The sequence below is a fragment of the Manacus candei genome, unplaced genomic scaffold (assembly GCF_025592945.1).
Source record: "Manacus candei isolate 608988 ecotype Guabito, Panama unplaced genomic scaffold, ASM2559294v1 h1tg000115l, whole genome shotgun sequence".
In the NCBI taxonomy this organism is placed as follows: domain Eukaryota; kingdom Metazoa; phylum Chordata; class Aves; order Passeriformes; family Pipridae; genus Manacus; species Manacus candei.
Genome location: NW_026138163.1, coordinates 756,274 through 773,762, shown reverse-complemented (window position 1 = coordinate 773,762; position 17,489 = coordinate 756,274). Strand labels below are relative to the sequence as shown.

The window sequence follows — 17,489 nt, the reverse complement described above, 5'->3', positions numbered from 1 at the left end:
GAGCTTTTCTGTTAAAGGTGGGTCACATCTGACATCCCTTGTGATCATCAGAGCTGTCACAAACCAGCTCCATGTCGCCACTGCAGCAGAGCAGAGCTGAGCCCTTGGCAGCACATAGCCAGAATTCTTGCTGTTCACACCACTCTGAATCAGTTAAAGGGAAATACAAATGGTTTGGGGGGATTACTATGAAAGATGGAGTATCTTTGCTGAGAGGGGTATCTCCTAATTCTTCTGTGTCTTTTCCTTTTCTGAATAGACCCTGTGCTGAGGAACAGCAAATGTCCAACAGCAGCTCCCTCACCCAGTTCCTCCTCCTGGCATTCACAGACAGGCGGGAGCTGCAGCTCCTGCACTTCTGGCTCTTCCTGGCCATCTCCCTGGCTGCCCTCCTGGCCAACGGCCTCATCCTCAGCGCCGTAGCCTGTGACCACCACCTGCACACCCCCATGGACTTCTTCCTGCTCAACCTCTCCCTCACAGACCTGGGCTGCATCTGCACCACTGTCCCCAAAGCCATGCACAATTCCCTCCGTAACACCACAGCCATCTCCTACACAGGATGTGCTGCACAGGCCTTTCTGCTTGTCTTCTTTCTTGACGCAGAGTATTTCCTCCTCACCATCATGTGCTACGACCGCTACGTTGCCATCTGCAAACCCCTGCACTACGGGACCCTCCTGGGCAGCAGAGCTTGTGCCCACATGGCAGCAGCTGCCTGGGCCACTGGCTTTCTCAATGCTCTACTGCACACAGCCAATACATTTTCCCTGCCCCTGTGCCAGGGCAATGCCCTGGGCCAGTTCTTCTGTGAAATCCCACACATCCTCAAGCTCTCCTGCTCACACTCAGGCTACCTCAGGGAAATTGGGCTCACTGTGGTTATTGCCTGTTTAATGTTTGGTTGTTTTGTTTTCATTGTTTTCTCCTATGTACAGATCTTCAGGGCTGTGCTGAGGATCCCCTCTCAGCAAGGACGGCACAAAGCCTTTTCCACGTGCCTCCCTCACCTGGCCGTGGTCTCACTGTTTATTAGCACCTCATTCTTTGTCTACCTGAAGCCCCCTTCCATCTCCTCCCCATCCTTTGATCTGGTAGTGTCAGTTCTTTACTCAGTGGTGCCTCCAGCACTGAACTCCCTAATTTACAGCCTCAGGAACCAGGAGGTCAAGGATGCTCTGAGGAAACTGATAACTGGCTGTTTTTCAGAAGCAATAAACTCTCCTTCTTCTGCATGTTATGTACCTCATTAAAGGCCAATCCTGTTATGGACTTCATTGAAGGCCCAGTATATCTTTTTTGATATTTTGCTCCTGAGAGGAGTGTTATTTTTGTGAGAATTTCTTCACACCAAAAAATCTGTATATCTATAAATATATCTAAAACGATATATATTTATATCTTTATATATAAACACCATTTTCAATTCAGTGTTTGCCTTTCTAACTTGACCCAGAGGCTGTACAAATTGGAAATTGTATTCACTGTGTGCTCAAACCAAATAAAGAACTCTGCCTTGACTTGTTTGCCTGACATCTTTCCTTTCTGACTTCTCTGCAGCTGCAGGCTCGGTGCCTCTGTGCAGAGCTGGGCCAGAAAAGAGTCCCAGCAGAGCAGCACTGCCAGGGAGCAGCAGCCCTTCTCCTGCCTGGCCTCCTCTCCCTTCCCTTCCACACTGTCCTGCAGAGCCCTGTGTTGTTGGAGGCCTCAGTGCTCTGGCAGTCGGTGCCAGTCCTGCTGCAGGACTGTCCAGGGACTGCAGGCAGGGACAGCCACGGGCACTGCTGGCACAGAGCTGACCTCTGCAGCAGCACTGCCATCCTGCAGGGGCATCTCCTCAGGCCAGGGCCTCAAAGCTTCCATCTGTTTTCCACTTTGCTCTCCAGGATGTGCCCAACACAACGCCCTGCAGAGGAAAACAGCAGTGACCAGCACAAGGGTGGGAGTGCTCAGGGTGGGGGCACCCAGCAGTGCCCTGGCACAGCCAGCGCCGCTCCCAGCACTGGCCTCTCACCCCAGGCCATTGGACTTGTTCTTCCCTCCAAGGAGGGACAGCAAATGACCAGCTCAGGAGTCCATGTTTGCACTGCATGGACAAGACATGCCCATGTGTCACGGCTTGGGGCTGGGGGGGTGGAAGGCTTAGACAAAGTTGATGGCAGAAGCCGTCTCGTTGAGCTACCAGGGGCAGAGAGGACCCCCTTGCTTTCTAAATTCCTTCTCAGAGAGGAGCCTGGGGTGGCTGGATCCAATCTCGGGTTCAGATTTTGGTTTCGATTGAAGGAATTCTAGAGGTGTGATTCAATCACTTTGTTCGGTAGGTTTTAGTGATGGCAAATCAGAAATATTTTTATAAAATGAATTATTTATTAAGACAATTGATCAGACAAGTGATAAATGGCCTTAAAGACAATTATTTACTGCACAGTATAAAAGCCAAAACCTTCTAGCAGTATAGTGTAAGATAGGACAGTGCAGTCTATCAAAGTCATTCTATTAAAGTAATTGGATCAAAGCCAGCAAAAAGAAACGATCCTGAAGTAGAGATTGAGGTAACTCACCCCACAATGACAGGGGGTAGTTCTCTCTCTTTCACTTAACCCCTGGGCAGTGACCATGAAGAGCTGTCCCTGCTTCATGGCAGAAGCTCCACAAACTTCAAGGAAGTCTGTGGAAGAATCTGCCACATGACAGTTGGACGGGGCTTTTATAGTTATCAAGGGTTTGACTGCCAGACATATTTGCAGGCCAGGGAGCAGCTTATCTGTCAAATCCTGCTTCAAAAAGCAGGATGTGTGTTTGAAGTTTCATGAAGCATTTTGGGTTTAGCACAATTCAACATTAAAAAGAGCACCTTGGCACCAGCAGTAACTCATCACAGAGAGTGTGCATTGTTTGCATTCTCTGACCATTGTTTAGGTATTGTCAGAGCAGAGCATCCTGCCAGAAATGGCCCCTTGATTCTATGAGGTTCCAAAAACTCTGAGGGTTCCTTTGGTTCCCTGAGGCCCTACGGTGTCACAATGGCTCCTTGATTCCAGGATGTTCCAAAACATCCCAGGGTTCCCTTGGCTCCAAGAGGCTCCCCAGTGTCCCCCCGGCCCCTGGATTCCAGCAGGCCCTGCAGTGTCCCAATGGCCACTGGGTTCCAGGAGCCACAGGAGAGGTGGCCATGTTGTAGAGCCACGAGGAAGGGCTCTGAGCCCCTTTGGGCCCTCTGGGGCCTCCCAGCCCCTGGTTGGGGGGGGGACTGCAAAGACCTGGAACAGTGCTAGACCGGACTAAGTGTCTGTAGTTATGCCAGGAGATGTTTTTCTCCATGGGCACAGAGCAGCAGCCGGCGCTGACCAGAGAAACGGTGGCAGAGAGCCAGGACAGATAAGACCTGAACCGGAGGAGCAACAGAAGCAACATGCAGCACCGCAGAGAATACTCTTGGAAAGGGAGAGAGAGAGAGCCAGCAGCTGAGAGACAGAGTTCTGGGGGTAAGACTGATACCAGACCCCCCCCCAAACTCCTTTGAGATCCCTCTGAGAAAAGAGGGAGATGGACTCCTATTAAGGAGAAGAGTTTTAGACATGCAGCACCGGAGAGAGAGAGAGGAGCTGAGAAGCTCAAAAGATGTCCCGGAGCTGGACCGGGACCGCCAGATGGAATGTGGGGGGAGTTGACCTTGGCTCCCCCCCTTGCACTGCTGCCACGGTGGCAGCCTGAGAGACAGGGCACAGAGGCCCTGCAAGGAGCTGAGTCTCCTGGAGATACCAGACCGTCACGGAGACCCCCCTGTGTCTTCGTGATATGACCGTGGTGATACGACCTTGTCTGGGGTTACGAAGCCCATGGAAGACCCCTCGGTTGGAGGTGATGGGGCCGAGAGAGAGAGGCTTGGATACTCCCTCGTGGATGCTGGCAGAAAGCCAGCCAAAGCTGCTGCATCAATGTGAAGAAGACAGACTGCTGCCTCAGAAGATGCTGCTGTTCAGAGACTGGAAGGGATCTGTCCTTCTTTCCCTCCTGGACTTTTATTTGGAGGGGAGAAGAGATCCGATAATTGTAAATACATATGTCATGGTAGAGATAGTTTGTGATCATGTGTATAATGTGATATGGTATTTATTTGTACAGTCATTGTAATATATTTCCCTTTCCCCCACTTTGAGTCTGGTGTGTTTTGTCTGGAAAAACCCATCTCACATTAGGTTGAGATGTGGGAGGGGGAATGGAGCTAGGGAATTGGATTTTGGGACTATCTCAAACCAGGACACTTTCACACCAGTTGTTCCACCAAAATGCACGTTCATTAAAGAGACAATTCCAAATTACAATAAACCATGTCAGAGACATAATTATGTCATGCTCTGACTGCCAGCGAATTACCCCAATGCCAGCTAAGGAAGGGGTTAATCCCAGGGGCATAACAGCCAATGAAATCTGGCAGACAGACGTTACACATAGAGCTGAATTCGGTAAACTAAAATATGTCCATGTTACAGTAGACACACATTCCAGATACATTAATGCAACAGCACACACAGGAGAAAAAGCCAAAGACGTTATCAGACACTGGCTCAGTTGTTTTGCAATCCTAGGAATTCCAAAAACCATAAAACCCGACAATGGCCCTGCTTATTGTTCTGAAAAAATCAAAACATTTCTCACAGATTGGGGGGTACTCCATTCCATAGGAATACCGCATTCACCCACAGGACAAGCGATTGTAGAAAGAGCTCACCATACACTAAAAGAAATGCTTCAAAGACAAAAAAGAGGGGAGTCGGTATATAGCCCCCAGGAACGCTTATGGAAAGCGTCATATGTTCTAAATTTCTTAAACTGTAATGATACAGACCATAGCAGGTATGAACGCCAACACAAAACTCAAATACTTTCATCTTCCAAACCACCAGTTATGATCAAAGATCTAATATCTGGGCAATGGTCAGGACCAGTAGATCTCATAACATGGGGAAGGGGATATGCCTGTGTATCCAAGGGTACCAAATTACAATGGGTCCCTTCTAGATGTGTCAGGCCTTATATCAGCCCTCCAGCACAACAGGAACAACCACCAGAAGAAATAAGTGAAGGATTTGGATTAGAAGAAACATGACCAACAATAGTAAACACATCACACAGAAAAAAAAAAAAAGGGGGAAAAGAGATATGGGTCTGTTCCCTATGTGTGTAAATCTACATTAACATTTCTTTAAAACAGGGAGAATCACAAGCAATAAATGATACAACAGAACCAAAAGAAACATATAAACAGTAACCAATACAGAACCAAAAGAAACACATAAACAGTAACCAATACAAAACCAAAACTCCATGAGTCAAACACAATAAAGGGTTAAAGAGTGCATGTGTAAGGAGAGAATGAAACGGTGGCCACCGGAGTATGAATGAGAAAGTTGAGTGGACGCATGTGTGTGTGTGTGAACACAAGTACACTTTACAGCAAGACGTCTTAAACACTACTTCAAACAGCACCACCTCAGACACAACACCTACAACCCAACACATTTCCCTTTTAAATAAAGATGATGCCATTACACAAAGTCACCCTCAGATAAAAGGTTATCCACACCTACAAACCCTGGGTAATTTGAGATTGCTTGAATATTGCACGAACCAATAAAGTTGTAAACAGTTCAATAAAGGCTTTGTGACGATAGGCCCTGTTTTTTATAATTAGTTGAAATAAGATTGGTTATAATAAGAATGTTAAAAATGTATTGTTTCTCAACTTGTTAATAAAAAGAAGGGGGAGATGTGGCAGGAAGACTGTAACAAGGAACCGTGGGAGTTGTGGTCTCCCGGGTTCTCAGACAATACTTGATTGTCATTGGTTAGAAGGTCATGGGACATGTTCAGGCGTGGTATTTAAACCTCGGCAGTTTGAATAAACGGTAATTCTGCTCTGGCACTTGTTCGTGTCTGAGTGGGGTTCGTCCCTTGAACAACACCTCAGATAATGGGAGGGAAATGGGGGGTAATGGGGGGGAAATGGGGGATAATGGGACAGTGAGGGGGAAACAGAAGGATATGCGAGGAAATGGGGAAACATGGAAGGAAAATGAGGGGAAATGGGAAGGAAGTGGGGGGAGAATGAGGGGAAATGGGAGGAATAGGGGAAAATGGGCAAAAATGAGAGATAATGGGGAGAATGGGGTAAATAAGGGAAAATGGGCAAAAATGCGAATTAATGGGGAGAATGGGGTAAACGAGGGAAAATGGAGGAATGGAGGAGAGAGAGGGGGAAATGGGAGAGAATGGGGGGAATTTGTGGGAAATGGGGGTTAATGGAGGATAACGGAGGAAAATGGGAAAAAATAGGGGATAATGGGGTAGAAATGGAGGATAATGGGGTAGAAATGGAGGATAATGGGGTAGAAATGGGGGATAATGAGGGCAAATAATGGGGGGAAATGGGGTAAAATGAGGTGAAATGGGGAAGAAAGGGAGAGAAATGGGAGGGTAATGGGGGAGAGTGAGGGGAAAATGGGGAAAATGAGGGGTAATGGGGAAAAATAGGAGATTATGGGGGATGGTAAGGGGGAAATGGGGGATAAGGAAGAAGAAATGTGGGATAATGGGGCATAATGGGGGAAAATGGTGAATAATAGGGAAAAATGTCAGATAATGAGGGAAAATGGGGAATAATAGGGGAGAAATGTGGGATAATGGGGGAAACGGGGAACAATGGGGAAAAATATGGGATAATGGAGGGAAAAGAAGGGATAATGGTTGAAAATGAGGGGAAATGGGTGTCTGAGAGGAAAAGTGGGGATAATGGGGGGAATGGGGGAAATAAGGGAAAATAGGGGATAAGGGGGGAAAATGGGGGAAATGAGGGAAAACGAGGTAATGAGGAAAATGGGGATAATGAGGGAAAATGGGGGAAATGAGGGAAAATGGGGAAAATAGGGGATGAAGAAGGAAAATGGGGGATAATAGGGGAAAAATGGGGGTCACTACAAGACCCCCCTTCCCATCAGACTCTGAGGCATCTCTGCTCTCACCTGCCTCCCCTTGCTGATTAATTAACCACTCGTTAATTACTAACAAGTAACTAACCCCCCAAAACCCACAGAACCCACAGCAGTTTTATTTTGGAGGGGGGTCAGCACGGCCTTTTGTCACCAGAGCAGAGCATTGGGGGGGGCCAAGCAGAGCCAGGGGGTCCCAAACCCCTTCCCAGGGGGTCCCACCCCCCTTTTCTGGGGGGTCCCTCAGGGCTTTTCCAGCTGGGAGTCGCCGGGGAGGGTCCCCACGTCCTGGTAGGTGGGTTGGACCCCCCGGGAAATGTCCTCGTACATCGAACACTCGTCCAGGTTCAGCCCCTGAAAACGAGGAAAGGGGGGGATTTGGGTCGGTTTGGGGGGGTTTAGAGAGTGATAGACCCCCCCCCAGCACGATTTTGGGGCGCGGAGGCCCCCAGGACGTCACCTCGTAGAGGTTTTCCTCCTCGCATGTGGTTTTTTTGGGGTGCAGCAGCTGCTCGTTGGCCCAGCGCTTCTATGGGGGGGGGAACAGGGGGCACGGGGGGGTTTGGAGTGGCCAGGGGGGGTTTAGGGGTGGCCAGGGGGGAAAAAAGGGGGCACAGGGAATTTTTGGGGTGGCCAGGGGGGTTTTGAGGGGCACCAGGGGAGATTTAGGGGTGGTGGGGCGGGGAGGTTGGAAGTACAGGGGGGTTTTGGGGTGGCCGGGGGGGTTTTCTGGGGGCACCAGGGGGGATTTAGGGGTGACCAGGGGGGGAAAAGAGGGCACAGGGGGGTTTTGGGGTGGCCAGGGGGTGTTTGGGGGGGCTCCAGGGGGGTTTTGGGGTGGCCGGGTGGGGTTTGGAGGCACCAAGGAGGAATTAAGGGGTGACAGGGGAAAACTAGGGGTGGCCGGAGGGGGTTGGGGTGGCCAGGGGGGTTTTGGGGGGCACCAGGGGGATTTAGGGGTGGCCAGGGGGGTTTTGGGGGCACCAGGGGGATTTAGGGGTGGCCAGGGGAGGTTGGGTGTCTCTGGGGAGGACTGGGGGGATTTGGGGATGGCAGGAGGAGGTTGGGGGGAACTGGGGGGGATTTGGGGGGAACTGGGAGGTACGGGGGGCGTTGAAGGGGTTTTGGGGCATCCAGGGGGGAATTGGGGGTACCAGGGGGGGTTGGGGGGTTGGGGAGGATTGGGGTTACCCAGGGGGGGATTTTGGGGGACCCGGGGGGCAATTGGTGTCCCCAGGGTCTCAATTAATGTCCCCAATGTCTCAATTGGTGTCCCCAGTGTCCCATTTATGGGACCCAATGTCCCACCTGGTGTCCCCAGTGTCCCAGTTGGTGTCCCCAGTGTCCAAGTTGGTGTCCCCAATGTCCTAATTAGGTGTCCCCAGTGTCCCAGTTGGTGTCCCCAGTGTCCTATTTAGGGGTCCCAAAGTTCCAGTTGGTGTCCCCAGTGTCCCAACTGGGGGTCCCAGTGTCCAATTGGGGGTCCCAGTGACAGAACTGGGGGTCCCAGTGTCCCAGTTGGTGTCCCCCTGTCCCAGTTGTCCCAGTGTCCCAGTTGGGTGTCCCAGTGTCCCAGTTGGGTGTCCCAGTTGTCCCAGTGTCTCAGTTGGTGTCCCAGTGTCCTAGTTGGTGTCTCAGTGTCCCAGTTGGGTGTCCCAGTTGGTGTCCCAGTGTCCTAGTTGGTGTCTCAGTGTCCCAGTTGGGTGTCCCAGTTGGTGTCCCCCTGTCCCAGTTGTCCCAGTGTCCCAGTTGGTGTCCCAGTGTCCCAGTTGGGTGTCCCAGTTGGTGTCCCAATGTCCCAGTTGGTGTCCCCCTGTCCCAGTTCTCCCAGTTTGTCCCAGTGTCCCACCCTGAGCAGCAGCAGCACCCCCTGCGCCATCAGGATCCGGTTCTTGGTGCTCTCCCTCAGTGCCAGGAACGGGGCGGGAACCGGCTCTGTGGGAACGGGACTGGGTACACTGGGAGGGACTGGGTATACTGGGAGGGAGTGCAGGGCACTGGGTTATACTGGGAGGGCCTGGGCTATACTGGGAGGGCACTGGGTTATACTGGGAGGGACTGGAGGGCACTGGGTTATGCTGGGAGGGCACTGGGAGGGACTCAAAAGAGATACTGGGAGTGACTGGGACAGACTGGAGTGGGACTGGAGGGCACTGAGAAGGGATCAAAGGGGTTACTGGGAATAACTGGGATGGACTGGGGGGCACTGCAGGGCACTGGGATGGACTGGGGGGGCTTGTGGTAGCACTAGGTTATACTGGGAGGGGACTGGGATGGACTGGGTTATACTGGGAGGGGACTAGGATGGACTGGGAAAGATCAGTGACTCAGATGAGACCCCCCAGCCCCCTCGATCCCCCCGAGACCCCCAGGACCCTCCCGAAGGTGCTGCAGGGCTGGGGGGCACTGGGATACCCTTGGAGGGGACTGGGATGGAGGGGGTTAAACTGGGAGGGACTGGGCTATACTCGTACCATGCTGGGGGCACCGGGAGGGGCCGAGTGACCCGGGTGAGACCCCCCCACGCCCCCCACTCACCGAGGACCCTGACGAAGGTGCCGCAGCTCTGGGCCGTCTCCCCCCCGGACTCCACGTGGCAGAAGAAGAGCCCGGAGTCGTTGTGGGACAGTTTGGGGAAGGTCAGGGTGGAGCTTCCCCCCCCTTCCAGCACCGCCCGCTCCATCCGGCGGCCCCCCCGGGTGGCCACCACCTCCTGGGGCCAGGGGCAGCTCCGGGGGACCTCCCCGAGCCCGGGGGGACACGCCTGGAGCCAGGTCAGGGCGGGGTCGGGGGGGCCTCGGAAGTGGCACTCGAGGGTCAGGGGGGTCCCCACGGGCCCCTCGCGGGAAGGGCCCCCCCCCACACCCGGAGCCACCCCCGGGGCGGGGCCGGGGAGCAGGAGGGGCTCGGGGGGCTCCCGGTGGTCACGGTCACGGGGGTCGGCGTCTCGGGGGGCTCCAGGGGTCATGCACGGGGTGCAGCCTTCGGGGGGGGTCTGGGAGCACTGGGAGCCTGCGGGGACAGAGGGGGGGTTAGGGGAGGTCACCAGTGCCCCCCAACCCCCATGGAGGGCGACTGACCCTGAGGGGGTCACTGGGGGTCCCTGTCCCTTCTGGGGGGGGTCTTTGGGAGTTCCCAGAACAGTGAGGGGTCTTTGGGGGTCCCCCAGACCCATCTGAAGGTCATTGGGCGCCCCCCAGCCCCTCCCAGTTCCCCCCCTTCCCCCTCCCAGTTTCGGTTCCCTGTCCCAGTTTGGGAACAGGAAATACTGGTTGGGGTGGCGGGGGACATTTTGACACAGGTGTGGGGGACAAAACCTGATGCTGAGACCCCCTGAGACCCCCCAGACCCAAACCCTGAGACCCCCAAACCCAAATGGAGACCTTGGGATCCCCGAGACCCCCAGATCCAAATCCTGAGCCCCTCGGACCCAAACTGAGCCCCCCTGACGCAAACTGAGCCCCCTAGACCCAAACCCTAAACCTCCCTGACCCAAACTGAGACCCCCAGACCCAAAACCTGAGATCCCCAGAGCCAAACTGAGACCCCCAGACCCAAATCCTGAGCCCCCCAGACCCAAAACCTGAGATCCCCAGAGCCAAACTGAGACCCCCAGACCCAAATCCTGAGCCCCCCAGACCCAAAAGCTGAGATCCCCAGACCCAAACTAAGACCCCCAGAACCAAGGCCCCCAGACCCAAACTGAGGCCTTGGGACCCCTGAGACTCCCATACCCAAAGCCTGAGACCCCCTGACCCAAGCTGACACCCCAGAGACCACTCAGACCCAAACTGAGACCCCCCACACACCAAAACTGAGACCCCCAGACCCAAATCCTACCTGCGAGGAGCAGTGTTATAAGTGATCTAAAGAAATTTGCTGTTCAAATGAGAGAAAGAGTTAACAAAGCTATTATATTGTGTTAACTGCTTTGTTGGAATCACAAGTTAGAGTGTTATGCAATGCCTAACCACAAGTTCTGTAAGCTGCAAACTGATTAACCACAACGCAATGATGATTTAGCATATTGTACTTTGAAGTTGTTTGTTCTAAGCATATTAATGGGGAGCAATACGGAGGGGTCGGCCACGAGGAGTCCGGGTGATCAACCATCATCCTGATGGAAGTTTCCAGAACCACGGCCTAATAGAGACTAATGACTTTAAAATTATTGGTGGACACCCCTCAACAATGGAGATGGCCTGTGAGAGGAGGAGCCAACCCAGAGCTGGCCCGCGAAGAGGGAACCAAGCAGGATGCAGCCCATGAAATCTCCACCAATGGACTGATGACATGACTTTGGGGGGAGGTGGTAAAGAAGGGCATAATAAGTGCTGTTTTTGTTCCCCCTTGTGGACTGCGGCAGGAACAGGGGTTTCCTCTGGTCGCCCGGATAGCCGTTTTTGCTTGTTTGTGGCATAAAAAAAACTTTTATACCTTGCAACCTAAATTTATAGTCTTGTTACCTATCACAAGGTACAGTTGTTGGGGCAGCCTGGGCACTTCTTGGGCAGTAAAGTGCTTTCTGTGGTGGCACCTTTTGTCTGGCAGGAATCTTCATTTGTATTCAATTTTTCAAAAGGTGGGACCGGCCATTGCAGAGCAGGGTAGAAAAAAGGGAACAGCAGCTCTTTCCATAAAGAGCTTCGGCTTTTCCCCTTCGGCTTCAGGTGTAGTTGGTGCAGCCTGGGCACTTCATGGGCAGCAAGAGCTTTCTGTGGGGGCAACTTTTGTCTGGCAGGAATCTTCACTTGGATTCAATTTTTCAGTAAGTGGGACCAGCCATTACAGTGCAGGGCTAAAAAATGGGAACAGCAGCTCTTTCCACCAGGAAAAAATCTGGAAGCTTTGGCTTCAGGTGTAGTTTGTGCAGCCTGGGAACTTCTTGGGAAGGAAGAGTTTTTTGTGGCGGCACCTTTTGTCTGGCAGGAGTCTTCATTTAGAGTAAATTTTGCAGGAGGTGGGACCGGCCATTGCAGAGCAGGGCTGAAAAAAGGGAACAGCAGCTCTTTCCACCAGGAAAAAAAGTCTGGATCTTTTGGCGTCAGGTGCAGTTCTTGGGGCAGCCTGGGCACTTCTTGGGCATCAAAACCTTTCTGTGGTGGTACCTTTTCTCTGGTAGGAATCTTCATTTGCATTCAATTTTTTACAAGGTGGGACTGGTCATTGCAGAGCAGGGCTGAAAAAAGGGAACAGCAGCTCTTTCCACCAGGAAAAAAAGTCTGGATCCTTTGGCTTCAGGTGCAGTTGTTGGGGCAGCCTGGGTACTTCTTGGGCAGGAAAAGTTTTCTGTAGTGGCACCTTTTGTCTGGCAGGAATATTCATTTGGGTTAAATTTCTCAGGAGGTGAGACCGGCCATTGCAGAGCAGGCCTGAAAAACCGGAACAGCAGCTCTTTCCACCAGGAAAAAATTCTGGAACCTTTGGCTTTGAGGTGCAGTTGGTAGGGCAGCCTGGGCACTTCTTGGGATAGATGAGTTCTCTGTGGTGGCACCTTTTGTATGGCAGGAATCTTCAGTCGGATTCAATTTTCCAGGACGTTGGACCGGCCATTGCAGCGCAGGGCTGAAAAAAGGGAACAGCAGCTCTTTCCACCAGGAAAAAATTCTGGAAGCTTTGGTTTCAGGTGTAGTTGGTGGGGCAGCCTGGGCACTTCTTGGCCATCAAGACCTTTCTGTGGTGGCCCCTTTTGTCTGGCAGGAATCTTCATCTGGAGTAAAGTTTTCTGGAAGTGGGAACGGCCATTGCAGCACAGGTCTGAAAATAGGAAACAGCAGCTCTTTCCACCAGGAAAAAAAGTCTGGAAGCTTTGGCTTCAGGTGCAGTTCTTTCGGCAGCCTGGGCACTTCTTGGGCACCAAAGACCTTTCTGTGGTGGCACCATTTGTCTGGCAGGAATCTTCATTTGGAGCAAAGTTTTCTGGAGGTGGGACCGGCCATTGAAGAACAGGCTTGAAAAAAGGGAACAGCAGCTCTTTCTACCGGGAAAAAAAGTCTGAATCCTTTGGTTTCAGGTGCAGTTCCTGGGGCAGCCTGGGCACTTTTTGGGCAGCAAGAGATTCCTGTGGTGGCCCCTTTTGTCTGGCAGGAATCTTCCTTTGCATTCAATTTTCCAGGAGGTGGGACCGGCCATTGCAGAGCAGGGCTGAAAAAAGGGAACAGCAGCTCTTTCCACCAGGAAAAAGTTCTGGAAGTTTTGTCTTTGAGGTGAAGTTGGTGGGGCAGCCTGGGCACTTCTGGGGCAGCAAAGACCTTTCTGTGGTGGCACCTTTTCTCTGGCAGGAATCTTTAGTTGGATTCAGTTTCTCAGGAGGTGGGACCGGCATTACAGAACAGAACTGAAAAAAGGGAACAGCAGCTCTTTCTACCAGGAAAAAATGTCTGGTACCTTTGGCTTTGAGGTGCAGATTTTGGGACAGCCTGGGCACTTCTTGGGCAGCAAAGACCTTTCTGTAGTGGCACCTTTTCTCTGGCAGGAATCTTCATTTGGATTCAATTTTCCAGGAGGTGGGGCCGGCCATTGCAGCGCAGAGCTTAAAAAAGGGAACAGCAGCTCTTTCCCTAAGGAAAAAAAGTCTGGATTCTTTGCCTACAGGTGTAGTTGTTGCAGCCTGGGTACTTTTTGGGATAGATGAGTTTTCTGTGGTGGCACCTTTTTTCTGGCAGAAATCTTCAGTAGGATTCAGTTTTTAAAAAGGTGGGACTGGCCATTGCAGCGCAGGGCAGAAAAAACGGAACAGCTGCTCTTTCCACCAGGAAAAAAAGTCTGGATCCTTTGGTTTTCAGGTGTAGTTGGTGGGGCAGCCTGGGCACTTCTTGGCAGCAAGAGTTTTTTGTAGTGGCAAATTTTGTCTGGCAGCAATATTCATTTGGGTTAAATTTTTTAAAAGGTGGGACCGGCCATTGCAGAGCAGGACTGAAAAAAGGGAACAGCAGCTGTTTCCACCAGGAAAAAATTCTGGAAGCTTTGGCTTCAGGTGTAGTTGGTGGGGCAGCCTGGGAACTTCTTGGGCATCAAGACCTTTCTGTGGTGGCACCTTTTGTCTGGCAGGAATCTTCATCTGGAGTAAAGTTTTCTGGAAGTGGGAACGGCCATTGCAGAGCAGGCCTGAAAAAAGGGAACAGCAGCTCTTTCCACCAGGAAAAAATCTGGAAGCTTTGACTTCAGGTGTAGTTTGTGCAGCCTGGAAACTTCTTGGGAAGGTAGAGTTTTTTGTGGTAGCACCTTTTGTCTGGCAGGAATCTTCATTTGGATTAAATTTTTTAAAAGGTGGGACCGGTCATTGCAGAGCAGGGTAGAAAAAAGGAACAGCAGTTCTTTCCACCAGGAAAAAAAGTCAGGAAGCTTTGTCATGGAGGTGCAGTTGTTGGGGTAGCCTGGGCACTTCTTGGGCAGCAAAGACCTTTCTGTGGTAGCACCTTTTGTCTGGCAGAAATCTTCATCTGGAGTAAAGTTTTCAGGAGGTGGGACCGGCCATTGCAGCACAGGACTGAAAAAAGGGAACAGCAGTTCTTTCTACCAGGAAAAAAATCTGGGTCCTTTGGCTTCAGGTGTAGTTGGGGCAGCCTGGGTACTTCTTGGGCCGGAAGAGTTTTCTGTAGTGGCACATTTTGTCTGGCAGGAATCTTCATTTGGATTCCATTTTCCAGGAGGTGGGACCGGCCATTGCAGCGCAGGACTGAAAAAAGGGAACAGCAGCTCTTTCCCTGAGGAAAAAAAGTCTGGATCCTTTGGCTTCAGGTGTAGTTTTTGCAGCCTGGGTACTTCTTGGGATAGATGAGTTTTCTGTGGTGGCACCATTTTTCTGGCAGGAATCTTCAGTAGGATTCAGTTTTTAAAAAGGTGGGACTGGAGATTGCAGCGCAGGGCAGGAAAAACGGAACAGCAGCTCTTTCCCTAAGGAAAAAAAGTCTGGATCCTTTGGCTTCAGGAGTAGTTGGTGGGGCAGCCTGGGCACTTCTGGGGCAGCAAGAGTTTTTTGTAGTGGCAAATTTTGTCTGGCAGGAAAATTCATTTGGATTAAATTTTTCAGGAGGTGGGACCGACCATTGCAGAGCAGGCCTGAAAAACGGGAACAGCAGCTCTTCACACCAGGAAAAAAGCCTGGATCCTTTGGCTTTGAGGTGCAGTTGGTGGGGCAGCCTTGGCACTTCTTGGGATAGATGAGTTCTCTGTGGTGGCACCTTTTGTATGGCAGGAATCTTCAGTCGGATTCAATTTTCCAGGAGGTTGGACCGGCCATTGCAGCGCAGGGCTGAAAAAAGGGAACAGCAGCTCTTTCCACCAGGAAAAAATTCTGGAAGCTTTGGTTTCAGGTGTAGTTGGTGGGGCAGCCTGGGCACTTCTTGGGCATCAAGACCTTTCTGTGGTGGCACCTTTTGTCTGGCAGGAATCTTCATCTGGAGTAAAGTTTTCTGGAAGTGGGAACGGCCCTTGCAGCACAGGTCTGAAAATAGGGAACAGCAGCTCTTTCCCTAAGGAAAAAAAGTCTGGAAGCTTTGGCTTCAGGTGCAGTTCTTTCGGCAGCCTGGGCACTTCTTGGGCAGCAAAGACCTTTCTGTGGTGGCACCATTTGTCTGGCAGGAATCTTCATTTGGATTCAGTTTTCCAGGAGGTGGGACCGGCCATTGTAGAGCAGGTCTGAAAAAAGGGAACAGCAGCTCTTTCCACCAGGAAAAAAAGTCTGGATCCTTTGGCTTCAGGTGCAGTTCTTGGGGCAGCCTGGGCACTTCTTGGGCATCAAGACCTTTCCGTGGTAGCACCTTTTGTCTGGCAGGAATCTTCATTTGGATTAAATTTTTTAAAAGGTGGGACCGGTCATTGCAGAGCAGGGTAGAAAAAAGGAACAGCAGTTCTTTCCACCAGGAAAAAAAGTCAGGAAGCTTTGTCATGGAGGTGCAGTTGTTGGGGTAGCCTGGGCACTTCTTGGGCACCAAAGACCTTTCTGTGGTAGCACCTTTTCTCTGGCAGGAATCTTCATTTGGATTCAATTTTCCAGGAGGTGGGACCGGCCATTGTAGAGCAGGTCTGAAAAAAGGGAACAGCAGCTCTTTCCACCAGGAAAAAGTTCTGGAAGCTTTGGCTTTGAGGTGAAGTTGGTGGGGCAGCCTGGGCACTTCTGGGGCATCAAGACCTTTCTGTGGTGGCACCATTTCTCTGGCAGGAATCTTTAGTTGGATTCAATTTCTCAGGAGGTGGGACCGGCATTAGAGAACAGGACTGAAAAAAGGGAACAGCAGCTCTTTCCACCAGGAAAAAATGTCTGGTACCTTTGGCTTTGAGGTGCAGATTTTGGGGCAGCCTGGGCACTTCTTGGGCAGCAAAGACCTTTCTGTAGTGGCACCTTTTCTCTGGCAGGAATCTTCATTTGGATTCAATTTTCCAGGAGGTGGGGCCGGCCATTGCAGCGCAGAGCTTAAAAAAGGGAACAGCAGCTCTTTCCACAAGGAAAAAATCTGGAAGCTTTGACTTCTGGTGTAGTTTGTGCAGCCTGGAAACTTCTTGGGCAGCAAGAGATTCCTGTAGTGGCACCCTTTGTCTAGGAGGAATCTTCATTTGGATTCAATTTTCCAGGAGGTGGGGCCGGCCATTGCAGTGCAGACCTTAAAAAAGGGAACAGCAGCTCTTCACACCAGGAAAAAAGCCTGGATCCTTTGGCTTTGAGGTGCAGTTGGTGGGGCAGCCTTGGCACTTCTTGGGATAGATGAGTTCTCTGTGGTGGCACCTTTTGTATGGCAGGAATCTTCAGTCGGATTCAATTTTCCAGGAGGTTGGACCGGCCATTGCAGCGCAGGGCTGAAAAAAGGGAACAGCAGCTCTTTCCACCAGGAAAAAATTCTGGAAGTTTTGGTTTCAGGTGTAGTTGGTGAGGCAGCCTGGGCACTTCTGGGGCAGCAAGAGATTCCTGTAGTGGCACCCTTTGTCTAGGAGGAATCTTCATTTGGATTCAATTTTCCAGGAGGTGGGGCCGGCCATTGCAGCGCAGAGCTTAAAAAAGGGAACAGCAGCTCTTTCCCTAAGGAAAAAAAGTCTGGATCCTTTGCCTACAGGTGTAGTTGTTGCAGCCTGGGTACTTTTTGGGATAGATGAGTTTTCTGTGGTGGCACCTTTTTTCTGGCAGAAATCTTCAGTAGGATTCAGTTTTTAAAAAGGTGGGACTGGCCATTGCAGCGCAGGGCAGAAAAAACGGAACAGCTGCTCTTTCCACCAGGAAAAAAAGTCTGGATCCTTTGGTTTTGAGGTGTAGTTCGTGGGGCAGCCTGCGCACTTCTTGGCAGCAAGAGTTTTTTGTAGTGGCAAATTTTGTCTGGCAGGAATATTCATTTGGGTTAAATTTCTCAGGAGGTGGGACCGGCCATTGCAGAGCAGGCCTGAAAAAAGGGAACAGCAGCTGTTTCCACCAGGAAAAAATTTTGGAAGCTTTGGCTTCAGGTGCAGTTCTTGGGGCAGCCTGGGCACTTCTTGGGCATCAAGACCTTTCCGTGGTAGCACCTTTTGTCT

At 51.4% G+C, this 17,489-nt stretch overlaps 1 pseudogene; it reads left to right on the top strand.

Moving 5' to 3' along the window:
• The first annotated feature begins 279 nt into the window (after positions 1-279).
• LOC127461942 (olfactory receptor 14A16-like) lies at positions 280-1,303 on the top strand (annotated as a pseudogene).
• Positions 1,304-17,489: the final 16,186 nt, after the last annotated feature.